The 25,659-nt window shown below is 41.8% G+C and overlaps 1 protein-coding gene across 1 annotated transcript in view; it reads left to right on the top strand.

Annotated features, from left to right (window-relative positions):
* LOC148049549 (NACHT, LRR and PYD domains-containing protein 12-like) overlaps positions 1–25,659 on the top strand; it is a 206,453-nt gene that overhangs the window by 42,430 nt on the left and 138,364 nt on the right. The window lies entirely within an intron of this gene.

The following is a 25,659-nucleotide window of genomic DNA, read 5'->3' as shown; positions in this document are numbered from 1 at the left end:
GAAAAGTCAGATCTGCCAAAGATACCAGAGGAAATAAAGGATATGGTTAATGAAGACATTAAAACATCAGAGATAATTGAAGCCATACAAAGACAAAAGAATAATAAAGCTGCAGGGCCGGATGGGGTGCCAGCGGAAATATATAAAGAATTCCAGGATGTGCTTGTTCCAATGGTGTGGAAGTTTATAATGCTGTGTTGAAAGAGGTGAAGACACCGTTATCATGGACGGAGGCTAATATTGTATTATTACCTAAGGTGGACACAGACCAGATGTTTATACAAAATTACAGACCAATCTCACTGTTAAATGCAGATTACAAAATTTTTGCTCTAACAATAGCAGAATGGCTGAAAAAATTCCTTATATCATTCATCCACACAGATCAAAATGGATTCCTCCCCAGAAGACAAAATAAAAACAATATGAGAATTACATTCTTGAATATTATGAAGTGCATAATGAAAAACAGGTTTCACTATTTTTCCTTGATGCCCAAAAGGCATTTGATAATGTAAACTGGGAATTTTTGCATCAACAATTGGAACACATGGAATTTGGGGATAAATGTCTAAACACGATTAGAGCAATATACACAAATCAAAAAGCCAAAGTAATAATTAATGGTGAATTAACGCAAAGTATAGCAATCCAGAAAGGTACAAGACAAGGTTGTCCCCTATCCCAGCTGCTGTTTATATTAACCTTAGAAGTTTTAGCCAGGAATGTACGCAAAGAGGAACAGATAAAGGGACTAGAAATCAAAAAAGAACAATTTAAGTTACAGGCTTTTGCGGACGATCTAGTGTTTGTGTTAGAGGATCCTATAAAGTCTGGTATGAAACTTATTGAGGAATTGACAGAGTATGGGAAAATAGCGGGTTTAAAGATAAATATGACTAAGACTAAAATGTTGGTCAAAAATATGACATCAAAAGTGAAAGGGGAGTTAACCAAGAAATTGGGTATCCAACCTGTCAAAAAAGTCAAATATCTTGGTATATATTTATCTGCGAGGTCTGTGACTATCAAAGAAGATAACTATACTAATTTGATCAATAAAACTAAGAAAGACTTAGAAAGGTGGAAAAACCTACAACTGTCCCTGATGGGTAGGATCGCAGTCATAAAAATGAATGCATTACCAAAAATTATTTTCCTATTTCAGAATATTCCCATTAAATTAGAAAAAGGTTTTTTTAAGGATTTGAATCAACTGGTTTTGAAATTTATTTGGCAGGGAAGAAAACCAAGAATAAAACTCAAGGCTATGCAAGACACTAAGTAAAAAGGAGGATTTAGCATACCAGATTGGGAACTTTATTATACTGCGGCCAGTCTAACATGGCTAAGAGAATGGATAATGTTGAGAAATAAAAAATTACTCAAATTGGAAGGTCATGATCTAAAAGTAGGATGGCATACCTTTCTTTGGTATGAAAAAGGATCTGCACATAAATATTTCAGTAGACATTATATCAGACAGTCCCTGTTATGAATATGGAACAAAATTAAACACGACCACTACACCACAATACCCATTTGGCTATCTGTGATGGAAGCATACCGTATTTTCACGACCATAAGCCGCACCGGATTGTAAGCCGCAGTATCAGTTAATGTTAATTTTTTAAACTTTTTTCACATATAAAGCGCACCGGGTTATAAGCCGCGCTCAGAGACCCGGCTCCCCTTGGTTCCTCATCGAATCACGTGCGCAGGTTGCAACTGGAACTCCGTCTGCCCGAGTTGGGGCATTTTCTGGCTTGGGACACTCCGGCGGCTTCTTCGGGAGGCAGCCTCCAGCCCCGGCACCTTTCGGCCGAGCCTCTCCCGCCAGGCGGCCGCCTTCCTCTGCTGAGCGGCCCCGCGCAGCCACGCCACCCCGGGAGATCGCCAGCGCGGGGGCCTGGGGCGCTGCGGTCAGGTCGCTCTGTCCTCTCCGCCTCCCGCGCCTTGCCCGCCGCCCGCCCGCCCAGGATGCTGACCTACTGCCATGCCCCGCGCCCGCCACTGGCCCGCTCCTGCGCCTCCGCTGCCGCCACCGCCGCCCTGCTCGGAGTCCTCTGGCTGCACGCCTGCTGCGGCATGCCCCATGTCATCCGCATAGGTGAGCCAGGCGGGGAGGGGATGGGGGCGGGCAGGGCGCCTGGGTTGCGGTCCCCGAGGCGGGCGGGTGGGCGCACGTGGCAGGCGTCGGCTAGCGGGACATTTCTGGCGCGGGAGGCTTCGGGCTCCGCTGCTCTCCCGGCTCTTGCCCGGCCGGCGTGGTGTGCTGGGAAGACCAGCGTCGCACCGGCCACCCGCGCGCCCTTGACCGGCAGCGCAGAGCCGGCTGGGGCGCGGAGCGGAGTTAGGCAGGGCGACTGCCAGGGCGGATGGGGTGCTCGGCGCCGGCAAATCCTGAAGGGCTGCGCCGGTCTGCCGTCCCTTCTTGCGGCGGCGCGGGTGACGGAACAGCCCAGTCTATAGGGGCTGGGAGCTGGGTGGCTCTCTGCTCCGACTCAGAAAGTAGCGAGGTTGAAGGGAGAGACCCGAGGGACGTGTGCATGCTTGCGAGCTTCAAGTTTGAGCATCGGGAGGGAGAGATTTTCGATCTTTTTTCACACATAAAGCGCACCGGGTTATAAGCCGCACTGCCAGTTTTTGATAAAATTTTAGGATTTTAAGTGCGGCTTATGGTCGTGAAAATACGGTACATACACCCAAATTTAATTAATATGGAAAATATAGTTACATATAAAGAGTTATTGAACAGACAGGGGGAGATCAAAACTAGATTAGAATTGACATCACAAGGGGTACAAGTAGAATGGTGGTCTTATTTACAGATACAGTCAAGATTTGCACAGGATAGGAAGAAGGAAGGTATTGCCAAAGATTACACAATATTAGATAAACTTTTGATACAGACAGAAAACAGGCTGATCAAAGTGTTGTATAGATTTTTGTTGGAATATAAGCTGGCGGAGGAACATGTCAAAGAAACTATGGTCACCTGGGTGAAAAATTTCGGTTACAATGTGGAATTGGCTAAGTGGGAAAAACTTTGGATACTTAATCAGAAACTAATAATGGCTACGGCGTATAAAGAAAATCTTTATAAGATGTTCTACAGATGGCATGTCCCCCCAGCATGGCTCTCCAAAATGTTCAAAAATCTGCCCCCAAATTGTTGGAAGTGTAAAAAAAACACCAGGCACTTTTTATTATATGTGGTGGATGTGCAATGAGGCAAAAAAAATATTGGAAAATGATTCAATCATGGTTAGAACAAATGGTGGGAGACAAAATTGGGAAATTTTTCTCCTAGGTATAATACCGGAGGGGTTTAAGAAAGATACACTTTATTTAATTATACATGTACTAACTGTGGCACGCATAACTTATGCACAATATTGGAAAAAAGAAAATACACCATCAGAGCTAGATATAATCAGAAAAGTGTTGGCCTGTGCGGAAGCAGATAGGCTCACTCTTGAACTTAAAAATAAAGGTGAATCAGAATATTTTGAAGTCTAGAACAGATTTTGTGACTGGTATAAGACAAGGTAACAAGACTGGAACTAATTGTATATATTGTGATTGGACAGAAGGATAGACAATGTAATAAGTAGGCTAATTGTTAATAGTTGAGACCAGCTGTATATACTGTGAATGTATGGTCACTTCGACTTCGCGGTACTGCATTGTTTTAAATGTAAAAATAATAAAAATAAAATAAAAAAAGAACTCCACAGTTCAGCCCTGAGCTACAAATATTCTCTTCTATCGAAAAACACTTTTTTATTATAGGCACTCAGAGCCTTCCTTATATGAGATGCTCTCAGTGGATTTCATTATAAATTTTCATATGATTTCTATCAATAAGGAATGTAGAATTATAATGGCTGAGTATTTGATCCTTCATACATCAAAAAATGCAAAGCTAAGGGATAAACAAATAAAAAACAGATTTGAAAAAAGAAAAGGCTCAGGAAAGAAAAAGAGTGAAAGTGTAAGAAAGAAAGAGGAAAATAAGGAAAACCGAAAAAGAATGAATTCCAAGTTTCTTTGGTACAAATATAAGTACAAAATATATCAAAGTCTTGCTCTAAGATTAACATTTGTCTACATTATTTCCATAATCCCATATCTAATCATCAAAGCACAGATCAACTTTTAATTTCAGTTTCTCACAAAAAGTCCAGTAATGATTCACATCACTTTAATTACCATTTGTTAAGGAAACCATAACTGATATATTTATTTGCACCAAAATAAAACAGGAATGGAAAATCCTAAACTCTAGTGTAGACTCACGGTTCTCAATTTTGGCAATTTTAAGGTGTATGGACTTCCCAGAATTCCCCAAATTCCCCAGACAGCATGAAGTTCACCCATCTTAAACTTGCCAAGACTGAGAAAAGCTGATCCACAGATAAGGATTTTTCCATTCCTTTTTACTGGTTCCTACTTACTTATGAACAATCATAATGCAAAATCCCCACTTCCACACCAGTCCAAAGCTACCACCATTTCCTCACTAACCTGCTTTCCAGCTCCATTCTCCTGCATGCAGGCAGCAAAAGACCATGTGACTACCAGTTTTTTTTAAAAAAAATCAGTGGGGGGGGGGAGAGAGAGAGATCGCAAAGTTGGGAGGTCTGAATGATTTTTTTAAAGTGGTAGTCACATGGTCTTCTTTTGTTGCCCTGCATGCCAGAGAACTGAGCTAGAAAGAATGTTAGTGAGGGAATGGTGATTGATGCATAGGGTGACCAGACGTCCCACATTTGGCGGGACAGGCATGCCTTCTCATAATTTTTCCTGCGTCCCGGGCCATTCCCAAAAGATCCTGCTTATTTTTGGCGCCTTCTTCGACTCGCTCTCCTGGCCATCCGCTGCCGCTCACATGGGCAGGATAGGGTAGCGAGTGAGCGGGCCTCTGCGAAAAGAGCCACCTGGGGCTGCCGCTTCTCCGAACTCAGAGTAAGTGATGGGCGGGGCGAGTGAGCGGGCGGATGGTGGTTTTTTTAAAAAAAACACACACTGGATTCCTTGAATGCCTGCACGTGTGTGCAACGCAGCTAGGCAGGGGGGGGGGAGCTCCGCTTGGGATGCCCTCCATAGCCGGGTTTTTTCTTTTCTTTTTTAATTAATATTTTTTAAATATTAAATGAAACCGCCAAAGCCCAGGATCCCTGCCTGTCCAGCTGAGGTGTGATCCGAGCTGAGGGGGGAGGAGGGGGAGGCACCGCCGCCGCTGTAAAGCCTCCAAAAGCAAAGGATCCCTACCTGCCCAGCTGAGGTGTGAGCCGAGCTGAGGGGGGAGGAGGCGGAGGCACCACCCCTGCTGTGAAGCCTCCAAAAGCAAAGGATCCCTGCCTGCCCAGCTGAGGTGTGATCCGAGCCGAGGGGGGAGGAGGGGGAGGCACTGCCGCCGCTGTGAAGCCTCCAAAAGCAAAGGATCCCTACCTGCCCAGCTGAAGTGTGATCCGAGCTGAGGGGGGAGGAGGGGGAGGCACAACCCCTGCTGTGAAGCCTCCAAAAGCAAAGGATCCCTGCCTGCCCAGCTGAGGTGTGATCTGAGCCGAGGGGGGAGGAGGGGGAGGCACCACCCCCGCTGTGAAGCCTCCAAAAGCAAAGGATCCCTGCCTGCCCAGCTGAGGTGTGATCCGAGCCGAGGGGGGAGGAGGGGGAGGCACCGCCGCCGCTGTGAAGCCTCCAAAAGCAAAGGATCCCTACCTGCCCAGCTGAAGTGTGATTCGAGCTGAGGGGGGAGGAGGGGGAGGCACCACCCCCGCTGTGAAGCCTCCAAAAGCAAAGGATCCCTGCCTGCCCAGCTGAGATGTGATCCGAGCCGAGGGCGGAAGAGGGGGAGGCACCACCCTTGAGGTGAAGCCTCCAAAAGCAAAAGATCCCTGCCTGCTCAGCTGAGGTGTGCTCAGAAGACCTCCAAGGTCCCCTCCAGCTCAATTCTGATTTGACCAGAGCGCTGGTCAACAGTTGCAACACCGACATTGTGGAATGAAGGTTGCAATGGCCATTGCAAGCCACTAAATGGACTTTCCAGCCCCTGTTGTCTTTCTTAGAGAAGAATGCAGAATACCTGAGCTGGAGGTCATCTAGTCCAACCCCCTGCTCAAGCAGGAGACCTGATACCATTTCAGGCAAACTGTTGTACATTATCTTTTTCAAAACCTCCTGTGATGGATCACCCACAACTTCTGGAGGGAAGCCGTTCCACTGGTTAATTGTCCTCACTGTCAGGAAATTTCTCCTTAGTTCTAGGTTGCTTCTCTCTCTGGTTAGTTTCCATCAATTGCTTCTTGTCCTTCAGGGGCTTTGGAGAATAGGTTGACCCCTTCTTCTTTGGGGCAGCCCCTCAAATATTGGAAGACTGCCATCATGTCACTCCTAGATCTTCTTTTCTATAGACTAGAAATCCACAATTCCTGCAACTGTTCTTCATATATTTTATCCTCTGGTCCCCTAATCATCTTTCTTGCTTTTCTCTGCACTCTTTCCAGAGTCTCCATGTCTTGAGACTGATTGATTGGTCGATCTCAAGTAGCTTCTATCCACCTCAAAGCCACAAAGTGTTTCCTCCAGGCTCTTATCACAGATCACTTATGTTACTAACTTATCAGCTGCAGTTATTCACTTAAGAACTGTCAACTGTGGCAAAAAAGGTGGTATAATGGGCTTAGTGACCAAAGTTACAATGGCATTGAAAAAAGTGACTGATGACCATTTTTCACACTTAGCAACCATTTTCACACTTAGCGACCGTTGCAACATACTCATGGTCACGTGATCAAAATTTTGATGTTTGGCAACAGATTCATATTTATGATGCTTTCAGTGTCCTGGGGTCATGTAATCGCCTTGTGTGACCTTTTGACAAAATATAAATTTTTTAATCAAGCCCCTCCCCACGGTCAATGGTGTCCCTCTTTACCAATCTGAAAATCTGGTCACCTTATTGATGCAGGAGTTTGCAGGAAGCTCTCCAAGCTAAGAAACAGGGGAGAGCAGCCTCCCAGCTGATCAAATTAAAAGGAGGTTGACTCTTTTTTTAATTTTTTTATTTTTTATTGAGAATTTTAAAGAGTTTTACAAATATCTACCTTCCCTCCCCCCACACCCCCAAGTCCCCTCCCACCCTCCCACCACCACAACTTCCCAGAGCAAATACAGGGTATAAACATTTAACAAACCATATGCTAAAATAAACTAACTTTAGCATCATCCCTCGCTTGTATTTTAACTCCCCTTTTGTAAAGCTAACTTTAGGTAAGTTGTAACATTCCTTGTTCAATCATTCATAAGATAACTGAAATTTCTTAGTCCCATAATTATTTTGAATGTAATCAATCCATCTTCTCCACTCCAGCTTTTATTTCTCATCTGAGTGGTCCTTAAGATATGCTGATATTTTAGCCATCTCTGCTAAGTTTGTTACTTTTAATGTCTATTCTGGAATAGTAAGCAATTCTTCCGTCTTCCAGTACTGCGCCACCAACAGTCTTGCTGCCGTTGTTAAATTCAGAATCAAAGTAGTCTCTATAACTGTACAGTCTGTAATTATACCTAACAAGAATAACTGAGGAGTAAACTTTATCCTCTTTTTAAAAATATTTTGCATAATCCACCATATTTTTATCGAAAATGCTTTGACCTTTTTACAAGTCCACCATATATGATAATACGTAGCATCAGCACAATCACATCTCCAGCATTTAGGTTGTAAATTGATACATACAAGCTAATTTTTAAGGATCTAGATGCCATCTATAAAACATCTTGTAAAAGTTCTCTCTCAGGTATTGGGCTTGCGTAAATTTTACGTTTCTTACCCATATCTTTTCCCATGTTTTCATCATTATTGGTTCTTCAAAATTTTGTGCCCACTTTATCATGCAGTCTTTAACCAATTCTGTTTCAGAATCTATTTCTATCAATATATTATATAGCCTTTTTATGTGCATTTGACTTTGATCCCTAATTTGTTTTACTAGATTGTGCTCATTTTGCGTAATACCAATTTTCTGGTCTTTTTTCCATCTGGCCTGTAGTTGTCCATACTGAAACCAGGTTTGGATTACCCTTTCCTCTTTTAATACATTCAAAGGTTTGAGCTGTAATACACCTCTTTCTACAGTAAGCAGCTGTCTGTATGTGGTTATGTCCTGTTTTTGTTCTATACTTATATTCTCTATTGCGTGTCTGGGAATTGCCCACATAGGTATGTTATCATTTAATTTATGTTGATATTTTTTCCAGACACGCAATAGAGCATTCCTTAAAATATGACTTTTAAAAATCTTATCCACCTTCTTATCATATATTAAATAGGCATGCCAACCATATACCAAATCATACCCTTCAATGTTCAGTATTCTATCCTCTGTTGAGTTGATCCAGTCACTAATTATTGATAAAACTACTGCTTTATAATATAATTTTAAGTTTGGCATTTTCAAACCTCCTCTCTCACGTACATCTTGCATTATTTTAAGTTTTATTCTCGGTTTCTTCCCTGCCCAAACAAATTTATTAATACCCTTCTGCCATTCTTCAAAATTTGCATCTTTTTTGAGTATTGGTATCATTTGAAAAAGAAATAAAAACTTAGGCAAAACATTCATTTTTACTGCTGCTATCCTTCCCAACAAAGACAGTTGTAGTTTTTCCCATTTCTTCATCTCTACCTGTAGTCTATGCCATAATGGTTCGTATATACTTATATAATTTCCCATTTGAAGTTGTAATATAAACTCCTAAATATTTAACCATTTTTACTATCTCACATCCTGTTATTCTTTCCAATTCTTCCCTTTGATTTGTGTTCATATTTTTAACTATCATCTTTGTTTTCCCTAGATTTATTTTAAACCTGGATACCTGGCCATATTGATTAATTATGTTCATTAAAGCCATAGTTGATTTCCCCGGTTGGGTTAAAGTTACAACCAGATCATCCGCAAATGCTCGGAGTCTGTATTCATAATGCCTAATCTTAATTCCCTGTAGGTCTTCTGACCCCCATATTTTATTCAGCAATAACTCCAGGGTTAAGATAAACAATAATGGAGATAGGGGACAACCCTGTCTTGTTCCTTTTTCAATTTTAGAGGGTCCTGTTAAACTACCATTAACTATAATTTGTGCTGTTTGTTCCTGGTATATTGCCTTAATAGATTGTGTAAAATACTCTCCAATTTGCATCTTTTGTATTATTTTCATTAAAAATTGCCAATTCACTCGATCAAATTCTTTCTCCGCATCCAGAAATATGAGCGCTGCGGAACTTGGTTGTTCTTTCCCAGATATTCCAGTATATTAACAATTTGTCTTACATTACTTTTCATTTGTCTCCCTTGTATAAAACCAGATTGGTCATTGTGGATCACTTGTTGTATAACTAATATCAGCCTATTTGCTAATATTTTAGCAAAGATTTTGTAATCTGTATTAAGTAGTGATATAGGCCTATAATTTTTTGGCTAGCTGAGATCTTGATCTTCTTTCGGAATCAGGGAGATAAAGGCTATTCTCCAAGATGGAGGAACCCTTCCTTCCAATTGGATTCTATTAAATAGTTCCTTAAGAGGTTCTACCATTTCTAATTGTAAATTTTTATAATAAACCACTGTCAATCCATCTGTACCAGGTGCCTTACCAACTTTTAACTGTTTAATTACCTGGAGGATTTCCTCCGAAGTTATTGGTTGGTTCAATCTCTCCCTTTGCTCATCCTTAACTATAGGTATTTTCTCTTTCTCTAAATACCTATCTATATCTAAACCTTGTATTTTATCACCAGTGTACAATCTTGTATAAAATTCTAAAAAAGCCTTTTTAATCATATCCTGTTGGTAAACTTCTTTACCTTTATAATTTATTTTTTTTCTATAGTACAATTTTTTTTCCTCGTCATATATGCTAACCATCTGCCTGGTTTATTTGCATTGCAACAAGTATTATGTTTAGCATATAACAAATTAGTAGCCACCTGATCTGACATCAACATATTAAATTGTGCTCTTAGTAAAGTAATTGCCTCTTTTGTCTTCTTATCACCTGGGTTAGATATTAGCTCCTGCTCTTTCTTCTTTATCTCTTCCTCTAATTCCTTTCATTTCCCCCCCTGTCTATATCTATAAAGATTATTTAAATTTATTAAAACTCCTCTCATATACACTTTACTTGCATCCCAAACCATTTCCATAGATGTTCCCTTATTCATATTAAAAGCAAAATATTCTTTCAACAGTTTTTTACATTCATTGACATTTTTCTCACATCTAAATAAATTTTCATTTAACCTCCAGGACCTTCTAGATCCCTTCCCATATTCCAGTTCCATCCAAACCGGGTTATGATCTGTTAATGCTCTCGAGCATATCTTCGTCTTCTTTACCTTAGAAGGAAACTCATTTGTAATTAATATGAAGTCAATCCTAGAGAAGGATTGATGCCTATCAGAAAAAAATGTAAAGTCCTGTTCTTTATCATTCCTTTCCCACCAGATGTCTCTTAGCTCGATATCGTCCATCATATCAAAGAAAGACTTAGGTAATCTTGCATGTACTTGAATATTTTGCGATAGACCCTTCTTGTCTTTCTTGGTGTCCAATACTCCATTCCAATCACCCAGTAATATACACGATCTGTAATCCCATTGTATTAACTTGGTATGGAGCAACTTATAACATTTTTCTTGTTGTTGATTGGGGGCATATACTCCCATTAAGAGTATCTTTTTTCCTTCTAATAGTAGTTCAATTGCAATATATCTTCCTTGAGAGTCTGCTTCAATTAATTCAGCCTTTATGTCCCTTCTTAAGTATATAACTATGCCATTTTTTTTCTCTGGGGCAGAAGCTACAAAATGTTGTCCCAATCTTGCATTCATCAAATATTTCTGATCATTTATTCTAATATGTGTTTCTTGTAGGCAAATTATATAGTTTTTAAATTGTTTCAAATAGTGATATATTTTTTTTCCTTTTTTGTGGTGAGTTTAAACCATTGACATTCCAGGTTAAAAATTTAATTGTCATCTTCAGCTCCCTGAAGCTTTTTAAGAGCCACCTGAAAATCCTGTAATTTAATTTTTGGTCTAGCTCCTCCCACAGCTTCTGAATTGATGTTCATAGTTTCTTGAGTTGTTGTCTGGGCTTGTTGCATCTTTAATTCTTGTTCCTTGCATTTGGTAGCTGCTCGGGTTTGTCTTTGCTCCTTAATTCCTTCTGTCTCCACAAGAAGATTCAGAGCTTGGGCCACATCCAATCTATATTGTATCTGGCGGTTTTTAAGTTCATCCACTAGGAATGCGTAGTCTTTCCTAGACTTCAACATTTTTGGTGGAATTTCCTTCAAAATTATCACCTCTTGACCTGCAACCTGCAACTTAGTTTATAGGACTCTTGTAATATCAGGTTCCTTGTATTCCTAGTAGCAAAGTAAACTACAATATCTCTTGGTAATTATTTCTGTCTGCCAATCCATGAATTAACGTGGTATATTTTGTCCATTTGCCAGTCATACCCAGCTCTTGGTTGGCCAATAAGTTGGTCAAAGGCTTCTGCAAGAATCTCCTTCAGATTTTCTTGATTGATCTCTTTGAGGCCTTTTATTCTCAAAGCAAATTCCATCACTCTGTATTGTATCATTGTAATTTCTGCTTCTGATTTATCAATTTTGTTTTGAGCTTCTTCAACTTTGCTTTCTAAATTGACATTGGACTGGTTGATCTCTTTGACTCTATCATGCCGTGAGGATACATAGCCAGCCAAACCTTTAAAGGCTTCCTCTATATCTTCTCTAATTTTCTGGTTACAAGTCTGAATTAGTTCTTTGATGCTAGATATTTTCTCCGAGACCTCCTTAAAGACAGATGTAACTTTTTCATCTATTTTGAGTTCTATAGCTACAGCCTGTTCCTTTAAGGAATCTTTTAAGGGTCCTTGCAGCACATCAAGAGTTAAAACCTCAGCAGCAGGGGGAGGTAAAAGTGACTGTAATTTATTAGTTGGAGCTGGAGAACTGCCAGTGCTCTTTGAAGTGGTTGTTGTTCTAACTTGTTTTGAAGCCATTTCAACTATTCAATTAGACTTATCTTCCGCCAAATTGTTAAGTCCAAACAAACCACTTAGTCCAATTATTAAATCTTGTACCTTATTAGTAAGTCAATGCTGTTTTGAGTGGTCTTAAACTCTTAGTTCTTTTAACTACGTTAGAAAGCACTTAAAATGTAATTACTTGTTAAGTTCATTTCAGCCACACCTTAATATTCGGGCGCCATTTTCACTTCTATCTCATTAATTTTAACAGAAGGGTTTCTTGTAAATCAGAGTTAAAGTTTAGAAATACTTGCGATTGTGGAACTCTCCAGTATTTGCATTGCCTGCTTTTTATTCAAATGTAGATCAAAACATTGATTGCAGGTGTGGACATGGCTCTTGTTCTGCAAAAAGCAGATGCGTCCCGAGAGCGGGGTGTGTCGAGCTACAGAGAGGCTCACACCTTCCAAGCCCCAGAAAATTGCTCCTGGGGGTTTAAGGGAGCTCTACCCATGCTTGGCAACTCTCCTCCCCCTCTTTTCCCGAGGGGACAGTTTTCAGGCTGTCAGACAGTTGATGTATGCTGGCAGCTAAACATGATCTCGGGGCTGGAACATCCCAGAGAGATGTCCGTCAAAGCCTACGTTGCCACCGGAAGCCTCAAAGGAAGTTGACTCTCAACTACAGAGAAAGCAGGAACTTTCCCATTTTTCCAAAGTTGCTTAAGCTGCAAACAATTGGGGAAAAGTTATTTCTCTGTTCCTATTTTTAATTCCTTCTTCCCAGTGACGTGCGGTGAGGTTTATGGCTGGTGAGGCAGCAATTTTTTAGACTTGTGGACTTCAACTCCCAGAATTCCACAGCCAGGCATGCTCAGTTCCGATTTAAAGCTATAGCACTTGTTTTTCTCCTTTGCTAAATAAGTTTCCTTCTTTCTTTTTCTTTTTCTTCTCCCTTCCCCTCCTTCCTTCCTCCCTCCCTCCCTCCCCCTCTCTCAAACAGACACACACAGAGAGAGAACTTGGATTAGACTATCTCCTTCCTTCTCTCTCTCACTCTCTCTCTCAAACAAACACAAACACAGAAGTTGGATTGGAGCTGATCCGAGCCTTTGATTGCAGGCGGAGCCACGTTGCCTTTTCAAACTTGTAATCAGTGAAGCTGGGCTTATATAGTTTTATCCAGCTGTGTGTGTGTGTGTGTGTGTGTGTGTGTGTGTGTGTTTGAAAAGGCAACGTGGCTCTGCTTGCAATCAAACTACACTTGGGGAGGAATCTACACTTGAAGATGAGTTTGAATTCCTCCTCCTCCCTCCGACCCACACACGTACCAGCTGTTTCAACCACTGTTCCCTCTAAGCTGCGCGGCTGCGCGGCCGCGCACAGAGCAAGAAACCCCCGCGCAGCAGTTTCTAACTGCCGCGCAGAGATTTCTATCAAAGCAAATGTGGGGAAGTCCTTTGCAGGTGGATAGAAATGGCCACCCACAAAGGACTTCCCCAGACTGGGAGAGCTATTAAAAAAACGGCGGTCCTTCTAGCTCGCTTTGTTGCTTGGTTTGCTGCAGCCCTGGGGAGCCATGGAGAGGGTGAGTCAGAGGCAGCCCAGCACCTGACGTCCCCCCACCTCGGCGGCACCAAGATGGCTCTCCTGGACACCTGACCTGCCGGTATCTCCCCCCTGCTTTCCGCCTTCTGGAAGCTCATCGCTTCAGGCGCTTCAGGCTCTTTTCTTTCCTCCCATCCCTTGCCCTGCTTTCTGCTTGAACGGAATATCTGCTGCTGCCTCCTCCTCCCCCAACAGCACTGCCGGATTTGCCGCCCAACGCTGTGGCTGAGGTGAAGCCGCCAACGCTCCCGCCAGCACCCCTGCTTAGGTGAGGTGTTCCGAGCGGAGGGGGAGGCAGGCACCGCTGCCACTGCCATGGGCGGGGGCGCCAGCGGGAGCTTTGGCGGCTTCACCTCAGCTGCAGCCCCGGGCAGCAAATGTGGTGGTGCTGTTGGAGGAGGAGGAGGCGGGCGGCAGCAGTTATTCTGGTGGGGGGGGCTCGTCACAGCAGTGATAAGGCCATAGATCAGTCATTTTTAGATGCAGGACATTTTCATACAGTAATGTAGAAAAAGCAATGCTGTCTGCCAAAATGCTGTCACTTAATGAATATGTATAAACATATCAGTGAAAAGTGAGTGAATGAAAGGCAGTAAAAATAGGAAATGTTTGCTGAAAGCAATGCAAATAGAAATGCCTTCTTGTTAAATTCTTCGAATACAAATTTTAAAGATTTTCTTAAATTTCTTGCTGGTTTACAGGCATTATTTTTTCTTCTTCCAAAAATTAAGTTAGCCTCAAGGAATTTCATTCCCAAGAAAATGAACACAGAAATGAATGTAAAAAGAAACTATTAAAAAAAACCTGTTCATTAATTATATAAAGCACTATTTTACTTACACTATTTTCTCCAACTACCATTTCAAATTATTCACCCTTCGGAGTTCCTATGTTTCCCTCTCTCCATGTGTGTGTGTGTGTGTGTTTAAAATGCAGGAATAAAAATGCTCCTAACACACCACAACTTTAAAGGCTATTTTTTGTTTTAAATGCCAGACTTTCTGAGCCAACATTTTGGTTGCTAAGCAGGAGCGTTGTTAAGTGCTCCTAATATTATATAATACTTGTAATTAAGCGGGTACCTTGAATAAACATAACTTTGAGTTTCAAATAATACTGATTTTGTTGTTGTCTTAGGTGACATCTGTGAAAAAAATTCAGGTGGTCAGGCATGAAAATATGCCGCTCAAACACTATACTTTTCTGCTCACATTGAAAAAAAATTAGAGGGAACATTGGTTTCAACTCTACTCTTGCCTGCCATCATGAAAAGAAAAGAAAATGTAAAAGGAAAAAGGCAAGAGCTGAGGCCAGGCTGAGCTAGTTGCTGCCAGAGTCACCATGGATGACTCTGCTTAGTGCTTAACTGTTTAGAAATGCCTCTAAAAAAGTGCCATCTACAGGAGGAGACAGGAGAACGACATGCCTCATCTATGTCAGGAATTTTTCAGCTTTTAACCCTTGCTTAACTCTGCTCGAGTGGCATAAAATGCCAGACTAAACTTATTTGCTAGAAACACACAACAAATTATAATAAGGATAATCAACCTTATGAAAGTAAAGTATATAGTGGCTACAGATATAACAGCTTGCACCACCATACCCTGACAGGTGCTCAAATTCTCTAATTCACCTTGCAACTGATAAATCAGAACATTGTTTTTCCTTTCTTCAATTCTTGAGAAACCAGCTTCCAGTGTGGTTTCAGTAGGGCTTCTCCTGCCCTGTATGTGAACTACCCGTTGCCGGTAGGGTGGCTTATGGGGGGCATTTCTTTAAGCTTATTACTAAGGGACGACATTCGTCCAAGTCAGCCTCCCAGTATTCTTCAGCGGCTGGTTTAATGTGGGTCCAATGAATCCAAGATTTAGATTCTAAAACTTTTCCTGCAAGTGGAGAACACATAACTACAGTATACAGGCCCTTCCATCTAGATTTCAAGTTGTCCCCTTTCCAGGGGTTTACCCACACTCTGTCCCCCATCTGAATATTATGACTGGAATTTGTTGAAGATGGTGGGGTAAGGGAGACACAATATTATTGGATTACTTTTACTTGCTTATTTAATTCTCCCACCATTTGATTCACCCATGAGGCCCCCAGCTGTCATAGGTCCCCTATGTGATTTTTCAAATTAGAACTTATAACCGGTGGCCATCCAAACATCATTTCAAAAGGGGACAGTTTGAGTCCTTTTCGTGGAGTACATCTTACAGACCAAAAGGCTAAGGGTAAGGCATCTACCCATTTAAGGTGGGTTTCGAGACACACCTTAATTATCTTTTCCTTAATAGCGCAGTTTGAGCGTTCTGTGCGGACTCCACTTTGGGGGTGTAGAGAACAGTGGAGCCTCCATTGGGTCCCTAACAATTTTGCTAGCTTTTGGGTTATTTGATGCACAAACTCTGGCCTGCTATCTTATCATATGAATGACTGAATTCCATATTGGGGCACGATGTCTTTGAGTAGGATTCTAGCTACTTCATGGGCTTGCTTCGTCTTTGTGGGAAAGCATTCAGGCCACCCAGTGTAATTGCACACCATGATAAACATAGCTTTATAAAGTCCACACTTGGGCATATCTGTGAAGTCAACAACTAACGAATCCATGGGGTAATACCCTTTAGGCTGGCTCCCAGGGGGAAGTCTAGGTCCTTGCCTTGGATTAACTTGGGCACACGTGTTACATCTTTCGCTGGCATGAGCACATAGAGAGTGAAGGCTATACGTTGAAGTGCCTCGAGCTAATGCAGTTTTTCCCATGTGTGTTGTTGAATGGGACTCCTTCACTCCTTGCCAGGCTATATTAGCAGGTACAAAGATTCTTCCGTTCGAAAGTAGATACTATTCTCCCTTCTTTAGTCCTTTCAAGTCTACAGTCACTTGGAGTTCCTCCGCCCTGGAGTATCTAGGGCTAAGTTCTTTTGGCATTTCTAGCGCTACATAAACAGATATGTCAGGGTAGCCCTGATCGTCCCTGGTTGCCACTAGTCTCGCTTCTTTGTCAGCCGCCCTATTCCCTCTGGCTATTTCATCTTGTCCCTTCTGATGGCCTCTACAATGCATAACAGAGACTTACTTTGGCATTTTGACAGCAGTTATGAGCCTTCAATCAGGAAGGGGTGTTTAATTTCCTTCCCTGAGGCTGTTAAAAGACCTCTTTCTTTATAAACAGCTGCATGAACAAGCAAGGTGAGAAAAGCGTATTTAGAGTCACTCCACATATTTACTCTTTCATCTTTTGTCCTTTCTAATGCATGGATTAAAGCCATAGTTCTGCTACTTGGGCACTAGTGCCTTTTGGGAGAGGTCCACTCTCAAAGACTTGGTCAAGAGAGATTACCGCATAGGCAGCACAATGCTCTCCCGTAGTAATGAAGCTTGATCCATCAGTGAACAGGTTATATTCTGCAGATTTCAATGGCACGTCCGTCAGGTCTGGTCTGCATGAGAACTGACTCTCAATGGTTCACATACAATTATGCTCAATGTCGGGTCCCTGTATTAACAAAAGGGTGGCAGGGTTTAGGGCGTTTGTTTGCTTTAACGTCACTTGGGGATTTTGAGCCAGGAGTACCTGATATTTATAAATTCTAGGGTTTGTTAACCATAAATGTCCCTTCATTTCTAAAATTTCTTGAATTGCGTAGCTGGTGTAGATAGTGGTACGCTGTCCGAAAGTTAATTTATTAGCTTCCTCCATTAGGAGAGCCATGGCGGTTAGAATTTTTAGGCAATGTGGCCAGCCTTTTGCAACACAGTCCAGTTGCTTAAATAGATAAGCTACAGGTTGCTGCCAATTTCCATTTTCCTGCATCAGGACTCCCAGAGCAGTGTTGTCTTTCAAATCCACAAAGAGATTAAAAGGTTTTTCTAAGTTGGAGAGTCCCTTTACCAGAGCTTGGGATAATTCTGTTTATGTTCCAACCCAAATGTTCCAAACCCCAAATGAAGGGTTCCTTTTCACCCCCCTTTGTGGAGGTATACAAAGTTTTGGCTAAAAGAGCGAAATTTGGAATCCAAATTCTGCAATATCCTGCTGCACCTAAGAATCCCCGCAACTCTTTCCTGGTTGTTGGTTCCGCAATTCGGCACACAGCTGCTTTTCGCTTGTGTCCTATTGCTCTTTGTCCCTGACTTATGGAATATCCCAAGTATTTGACTTGGGGCTTTACTAATTGTGCTTTTTTTCTTGAGGCACAATATCCCTTGTCCATTAACAGATGGAGTAATTGGTTGGTATTTTTCCAACAAGTCTCCTTCGTCTGTCCTGTCACTAAGATATTGTCTACGTATTGGAGTAGCACATCTCCGTCCTCAAAAGGCTGGAAATTTTCGAGGTCTGAGGCCAAGGCTTCACCAAAAAGGGTAGGTGAATTTTTAAATCCTTGGGGAAGTCTAGTCCAATCATACTGCCTCTTGCGACCTGTTACGGGGTCCTCCCATTCAAACGCAAACAGTTTTTGGCTGTCCCTGTGTATTGAGATAGTGAAGAAGGCGTCCTTTAAATCTACCACTGAAAACCAAGTAGCTGAGGCTGGAATCAGACTCAAAAGAGTATAGGGAATGGGGACAATGGTGTAGACGCTGACCCTGGCGACATTCACAAGTGTCAAATCCTGCATGGGCTTAAAAGAGCCATCAGGTTTTGGTATGGGTAGAATTCGGGTATTCCAGGGAGACTGTATTGTTCTCAGAATGCCAGCTTCCAAATATTTGACAATGTGGTCCTGAATTGCCTGCGTAATGGAGCGGGGATAACTTTTATGGCTGAGGAGGACAGGCACAGCTAGAGGCTTCACTTATATAATTATAGATGCATGATGAGATGCATGGCCTGGTGGGTTATCTTCTGCCCACAGCTGAGGTACTTTAAATTCCTGCCAGATATTGAGGATCTAGTTTTCTAGAACTATCATCACTCGTCATATCTCATCTGGGGGTGCCTCATTGTTAGGACCATTTTATCTTCCTCAAAGGACAGTTTAGCTCCCATTTTGCATAGGATATCATGACCCAAAAGCGGAACTGGGCATTCGGGCATGCACAGGAACTGGTGTTCTATGTCTCTTCCATTCAGGGAACATTTTAAAGGCTTCAACACAGCGAGGCTGTTTATCAGACCATTGGATGTTTAGTACATTATTGGAAACAGGAGCCAAGGGTTTTGTAATTACTGATCTAGACGCCCCTGTGTCTACCAAAAAGATTACATTATTATCCCCTATCTTCATTCTGACCAAAGGTTCAGGCGGGGCTGAATAAACCCTAGTCCCCTTCAGTCTTCAGACCTTTTGTCTATTGCGGCCAATGTATGGCTTCTGCCTTGCTTTGGAGCAGTCTTCGACCTCTGCCCGGGAATCCACGGGGCTTCATTCCTCTTCCACTTGTCCCTCCTGGGGGATCGTAAATCTTGACCTTTTGATTCAATCGACCAATCGATTCTTCTATTTTGTCCTCTTCCCTGCCCACTTATCCCAGCTTCTAGCCTTTTGGGACACTCTAACATCGAGTGACCTTCTTCCTTACACTAATTACCATTTCTATTAATTGGCTTATATTCATCCCTAAGGCTCCTTCTTGCCTCTGGAGTTTTTGTTTAAAGTCCGGGGCACTCTGGGATATGAAAGCCATTGCTAGCATTTGGGCGTTTTCAGGATCCAGGAGGTTGAATGGGGTGTAGGTTTTATACGGATCGACCAGCCTTTGGAAAAAGGCTTCGGGACTTTCGTCTGATTTTTGGATCATGAGAGAGGGTTTGTACATATTTACTGGAGGTTTTGTGGCTTGTTCTAAGCCTTGAAGAATTAGTGCCTGATAGTCCCGGAGGGAGGTCATGTTTTTAGAGGGATCCCATTGTGGATCTTGTCATGGAAACTGTAAATTTGGCACAGCTTGAAGGCTTCCTCTATCTGTGGGTTTTAAGATTTTTCCAATGGCACTACTCAAGCTTTCTCTTTCTTCTCCATTAAGGAGAGTAGTCATTAATTGTTCCAAATCCTGCTATGTTGGACCCTAAACAAGTCAATGACTTCCTGAGGCTTAGCAGACAATAGTCATTAATGTTGTTTCCAATTCAACAGGTCTGTGATGGTAAACTGGATGTATTGAAACTAAGGCTGGATCTCTACTTGTCCCTGTCCATCTATAATCCTTTGATCCATTTGGCGCAGCGGGGCTAGGAGCTGACTTCTAGTTCGGGCAGCAACGGGAAAATTTCGTTGGGTTAAAGGAGATGGACTTTCCAATTTTTGCTCTTCTTGCTGGTCACTTTGTCCTACTGCCCCTTGGTTAATTCCACGACTGGCATTTGAAGGCTGCCTTGGGTGATAGAGAAGGTCATATGGAGGGGGACCTTCTTCATAGGATGCAGTTTGGAGGAGAGGCTTTTTCTCAGGGTGATTCTTTTTGATCTCGCTTTGCCATTTCCTTTTATTCAGGCCACACAACCTTTACTGCTTTCTTTTTACATTTACGAAGCCAGTCAGGATTTTGTTGCCTGGCATTCCAACAGGAACTGCAGCAGATTAACCTCTCACACAAACCTAAAGCCTCATTAGGATACACGGTTCCGTTTGGAAGGGACACTATCCCAGGCTCAGGGAGGTGATCGGGCCCCCTCTTCCACTCCTAATCGAGTGGGTCTACAATTCCCTTGAGACTTGCCTGCAGGCGTCTTCTTTCTCAGCCGGCGTAATTTTGATTAACTTGTCCTGATCCTGGTCAGATTCTTGGATTGGTGGTGTCCTCCGGATGCCCAAGAGAGGTCGTCAGTCCTCTTCCGGAGAAAGGTCTCTGTCAGTGCCTGAAGACGGATGAGACGGCCTCGATGGGGCACCAGTCGGTCCGTTCCGTCCTCAGCGAAATAACGCTCTAAGTCCTGCTGCGGTTGCCAGAATTGTTATAGAAAAGGACAGGCTTAGAATTCTCAGGATACAGGAAAAGTTTATTTGGCAGCCAGGTTCAGAAAGCTAACACATAGCTAGCATTGGAAATTCTGAACAACCTTCATTATCGAAGCACACATTCTTATACATTCTAAAAAGCAGCGCAACACGGAAATACTTAGCTCATTTCTTACTGGTTATTTTGGGGGGAAAGCCTTATAAGTAAATGGGGGTCTTACTTACTTCTCCTTTTGTTCTTGGGACACAGGTATGGACTATCTGTCTTTAGAGAACTTTAATTGAACCTTGTGGTTTGGACTTTTGACATAGGGATGTTGGCTGGAACATCTTGTGGTTAGAGGCTGATGACATTTCCTTGTCCCTTTAAGCAAGCTTCTAACTGTCCCTTTTATGCCATGTCTTCATTCTTATATTTTAATTCATATTTTATTCTACTTTACCATAGCCTTCCCCACACTGAGATGCCTCATGTGCATTTAACGAGTTTGAGCATCAGTAATTGTTTTGCATTCTTTGATAAGTATTTGGTAATCCCTCCTGTCCTTTATGTATGTTCAGTGAAATAAAGTTATCTTCCTGTTAATAATTTTCCCCCTGGAAACTGGAGTTTATTTTCAGAACAACTTCACATAAGTTGTCTGAGATACACACATACACACACAAACATATTTTGCTGGAAATAGAATATTGAATTTATCTTCAACAATTATAGTAAGAGAGATTTCGTGTAAGATGTTTTGCCGCTAGCAGTATATTATTCCAATCATGACTGTCAATATCAGTAACATTTTTCCACTGAAATGCTGAAAATGCAATAAAAAGATTCACTCCCTCTTCCATATGTTTTGACAATATTTCATGCTCAAGAATACTGGTAACTAATCCATTGTAGTCTGGAACAAATTTTGAAAGTTGCAATCCCATTTCACTCTGAGATATTTTTTTATTAAGGGTTAATAAACCACACATTTAAAAAAAAATACTAAGTACTACGATTATGTTAAAACCTATAATATTTTAATATTTTTATTTATTGAAAATGATGTTTGATCCCTTCTGATGAAAAATTGCTAATCAAATTGTGGGAATACACTTCACAATTTAGATTACTTTCTTATTTTAAAAGGAAATTAGATTTAGAATTCCATTCTATTTGGAATACATTTTAGATTACAACTGCACACATGAAATGTGCCAAATCCAATATTTGCATTCTAGGACTTATTTTTTACTTTGACTTATAATTATAAATTATTTATAGGGTACTTATAACGTAGTGTCTATATCTAACCATAGGGACACAGTGGATCAGTGGCTAAGACGTTGAGTTTGTTGATCAGAAAGGTTGGCAGTTTGGTGGTTCAAATCCCTAGCACCGCATAATAGAGTGAACTTCTGTTACTTGTCCCAGCATCTGCCAACCTAGCAGTTCAAAAGCATGTAAAAATGCAAGTAGAAAAATAGGAACCATCTTTGAAGGGAAGGTAACAGCGTTTTGTGTGCCTTCTGCATTTAGCCATGCCGCCATATGACCACAGAGACATCTTCAGACAGCGCTGGCTCTTCAGCTTTGAAATGAAGATGAGCACCGCCCCCTAGAGTCGGAAACGACTAGCACATATGTGTGAGGGGAACCTTTATCTTTACCTATATCTAACCATATGATTTGTTGATTACATGATTGTACTTATTGCTTTTGTTTTGTTTTTAATTATTATTGTCTATTTTTACATGTGATACTACTAACTATTCTAATTCTTCTGAGTAATTGCTGTTCTTTCAGTTTGACAGGATGGTCTCTCAAAGAGTCCTGTGGCAGGCATCTTGCTGAAGTCTTCAAGAACAATCAGAGATTGAAAGAGTTATCTTTGTGCCCCGAGGACATAGATGACAGAACAGTAAAATTGCTGTTTGAGGGGCTCCAAGATCCAGACTGCAAAATAGAAAGACTACAGTGAGTGATCATTATTACTTTTAAGTTTGGTATGTGTTACTTTCTCTTGAATTCTGGAAAAGTATCCGTGGAAAGTGTTAGATCGGGTAATGGAGAGGCACACAAAGGCTTCAGCAACAACAGCTCTTTATTGCAATTAAGGTAAACATCTGGCTGAGGAAGGGTTGGACAGCAGCCCCTTTTAAAGGGATCTGTCAGACCCTTTGACCAATGGGATTAAACCTCTGTTCCCACCAGAACAGAGGACCTTGGTGGAAACCACTGTCAGTGGGAGGAAATATCTAAAAGAAAGATAATTACAATTGTGATATTTAACCATATTATCTTCTGTTCCTTCTGTTTTCTAAGATACAATTCTGTCTGTGATTATAATCAAAATGGTATGATATAATTGGTTTTGTGGGACATGAGATACTTTCTTAGCCGCTAACTGCTGAGAATCTGATAGAGGGACTACATTTGAGGGAAATGTTCCTATGGATGAGCTCAGAAGTTTATAAATGTTCATTAAGCAATTTGCAGATATGTCAGCAATTTTACTGATTAAAAAATCTGCAGCTGGGCCTTGCAGATTTATAGGTCTATAAATGGTCACTTTTGGAAATTCTCATATAGCTTATTTTTTTACACTCTGACAAGATTTTATCTGAAATTTACAGCAATCTTTTTGTTATTTGGATGGATTATGTCATTTTGCTATCGCTTCTTGACTTTCTTTTCAATTGTTTAATAGCTTCCTTTAATACAGTAAAATTATCTGAAAATTTCTTCTGCTTAGGATTTTGGGAATCTGCTTTAATATAAATATTGACACGCAAGGTAATTGCAAATTAATTAAAGATCATACAGGTAGTCCATGAATTACAAATATAATGGAACCTGCTAATTACATTTGTAACCAGAGGATTTTTAGGAGTGAATCATATAACTTGACTGCGATCACTCCCTCCTTTCGCCCATGCATTCGCTAATCAAATGGGTCATTAAGTGAACATGAGATATCTCAGGGTGGGGAAGGCCATGGGAGGAGGCCTAGTGATGGAACAGGTTACCTTCTTCAGATTATCCAAGGCTTCCCCCAAGCCACTAAGATACCTCATTCTTCCTCCCCTGGAGTCCCCACAATTGCTCCTCCACATGCTGCCCTGCTGGTCACTTACCTTATGAAGATCTCTCTCCTCTCCAGCCTCTCTGTTTCTTTGCCTGCTCCTGCAGCGTGCGCTGTTCAGCTTCTCTGACTTACCAGGGCTGCCTGCCACTTCTGGAGCACCAGGCAGCTTCAGTGAGTCTTCTCCACTTGGCATGGAAACATGGTTTTGGCAGCAAAATCGTGTTGCTTTAAGCCTTGGAATGCAAACACATTTTGCACACAGACTGGAAGCTTCTTGGTGCCCTAATCTCATGGGACTTCACGCACCCATTCTCTGCAAAAACAAGTATGTGCCTGAAGTTGCACAAGATTATCACCCCCTGAAGCTTCCAAGTCTGTGGGTGAAAAGTTTTTGTGCACCAGTAGAGCGCTGCTTAAAAAGGATTGAGGAGGCTTTGCAGATGAGAAAGAAGACCAATGGGGACATTCACAACCCTCCAAAGCTCTGTTTGTACCAGCAAATGCTTTTTGCAACAGGTTGATGAAGCCTGCATGAAGCCCTCTAGGCTTTGGCAGCCCATAGCAAAAAGCCTTTGCTGGTGCAAACAGAGCTTCAGAGTGATGTGCCTGCCCCTCCCAAGTTCAGCTCAGGAGGATTTTTGCAAAGATTTTGTCCCTTTTCTTTTCTCAGGACTTCCAGCTGACACAGAGAAGTGGGGTAGTGATAGTGAGAGTTTTGTAGACAGAACAGAATAACCCTTTGGTGAGTCAGAGATATTCCAACAGCTTGCTGGCCAGAGGGGGAGGAGAGGAGAGCTGTAACCAGGTACACTCAGGTCTGCCATTCCAGCAGGAAACTAGTTCAAATGTGATTGGTTGAGCCATCTGACTGCTCCCTATAAAAGGGCAGCCTGTCAGATAAGCAAGTTGCTGGGTTGTACATAGTTGTCCAAATAAAGAGCTGTTTGTTGCTGATCATCGAGTCCTGTTTCTTCCATTTGCCCCGTCTAACACAAGCCTAGCTTTCTTTTTCTATGTGAGAGGCTTAACTCTGTGGGAGAAATTAGGGATGAACCTCCTGTAAAAATTGGCAAAGTCCAGTATTAAACATCTTTCATGTTGGTGGGAGAAGAATTCCAGGATGAAATATGTTGTACCTTAGTTGGATCCATCTGAAGACCATTGGTTGAAATTCTGTAGTCCAAGTAGTCTACTTGCTGGAGATCAAAGGTGCACTTCTCAACCTTGGCAAACAGTTTGTTCTCTCAAAGTCTTTGAAACACCTCTCTAACATGCTGCCTATGAGCCTCTGCATCCTCAGGATGTCATTTGAATAAAATATTGTAGGAAGTTCTGTCACTCAGGATCCCATAATGAATGCACATTAAATGACAGATGTTCTCATCTTGTCTGTTTCCCCTCCACACGTCTCAGAGAACCATTCTGGGAACATAAAAGAATGGTTGCATCATTGGTGTAGGTGGAAGATGGGAGTTTTGAACTTATTGCTGGACTAATTGGAGTACTGTTGTTTCAGAGTTCCACATTTTTCCTTCCATCTCCTCTCGGTGTTGGAATAAAGTTTCTGCATCTGCTGGAGAGATGTACTATAGAGCCCTCTACGATCCCACAACCATGTTCAAAGATGCCTCCTTTCCATGAGCAATGAGTCTGGTGAGATTAATGACAGGCACAGCCAACCAGCTCTGGAAATTAGATAAAAATATTTCTTTGTAGTTGATTCAACAGTTCACAAGAATCTCACCAAACTGCCAAGCTTCCCTTGGAAGTGCCTGATACAGTCTAAGAAGTGTTTGATCCCCCCCTCCCCCGGCGCCCTAGACTCCAAAGCAATTTTCAGTTGCAGAATACAGAGAAAATTTCTGGTCTGGGGCTAAAAGTTCTTCGAGGCTTGGATTTTAGCAGAGAGTTTTTTAAGTCACCTGCCACAATCAGGGGGCTTCCCTCTTCTCTAAACAGGATTGGGAACAGGAATTATTTCCAGTGAGCCCCTAGAGATGACAGGGAAGCCACTTGTCTCTGTAGA

This window comes from Thamnophis sirtalis, unplaced genomic scaffold (genome assembly GCF_051295495.1).
Source record: "Thamnophis sirtalis isolate CommonGarterSnake01/CBP01778 unplaced genomic scaffold, rThaSir2_p1.2 scaffold_1, whole genome shotgun sequence".
Classification (NCBI taxonomy): domain Eukaryota; kingdom Metazoa; phylum Chordata; class Lepidosauria; order Squamata; family Natricidae; genus Thamnophis; species Thamnophis sirtalis.
Note: the sequence above shows the minus strand (reverse complement) of the source record. Positions and strands in the feature narration are given on the sequence as shown.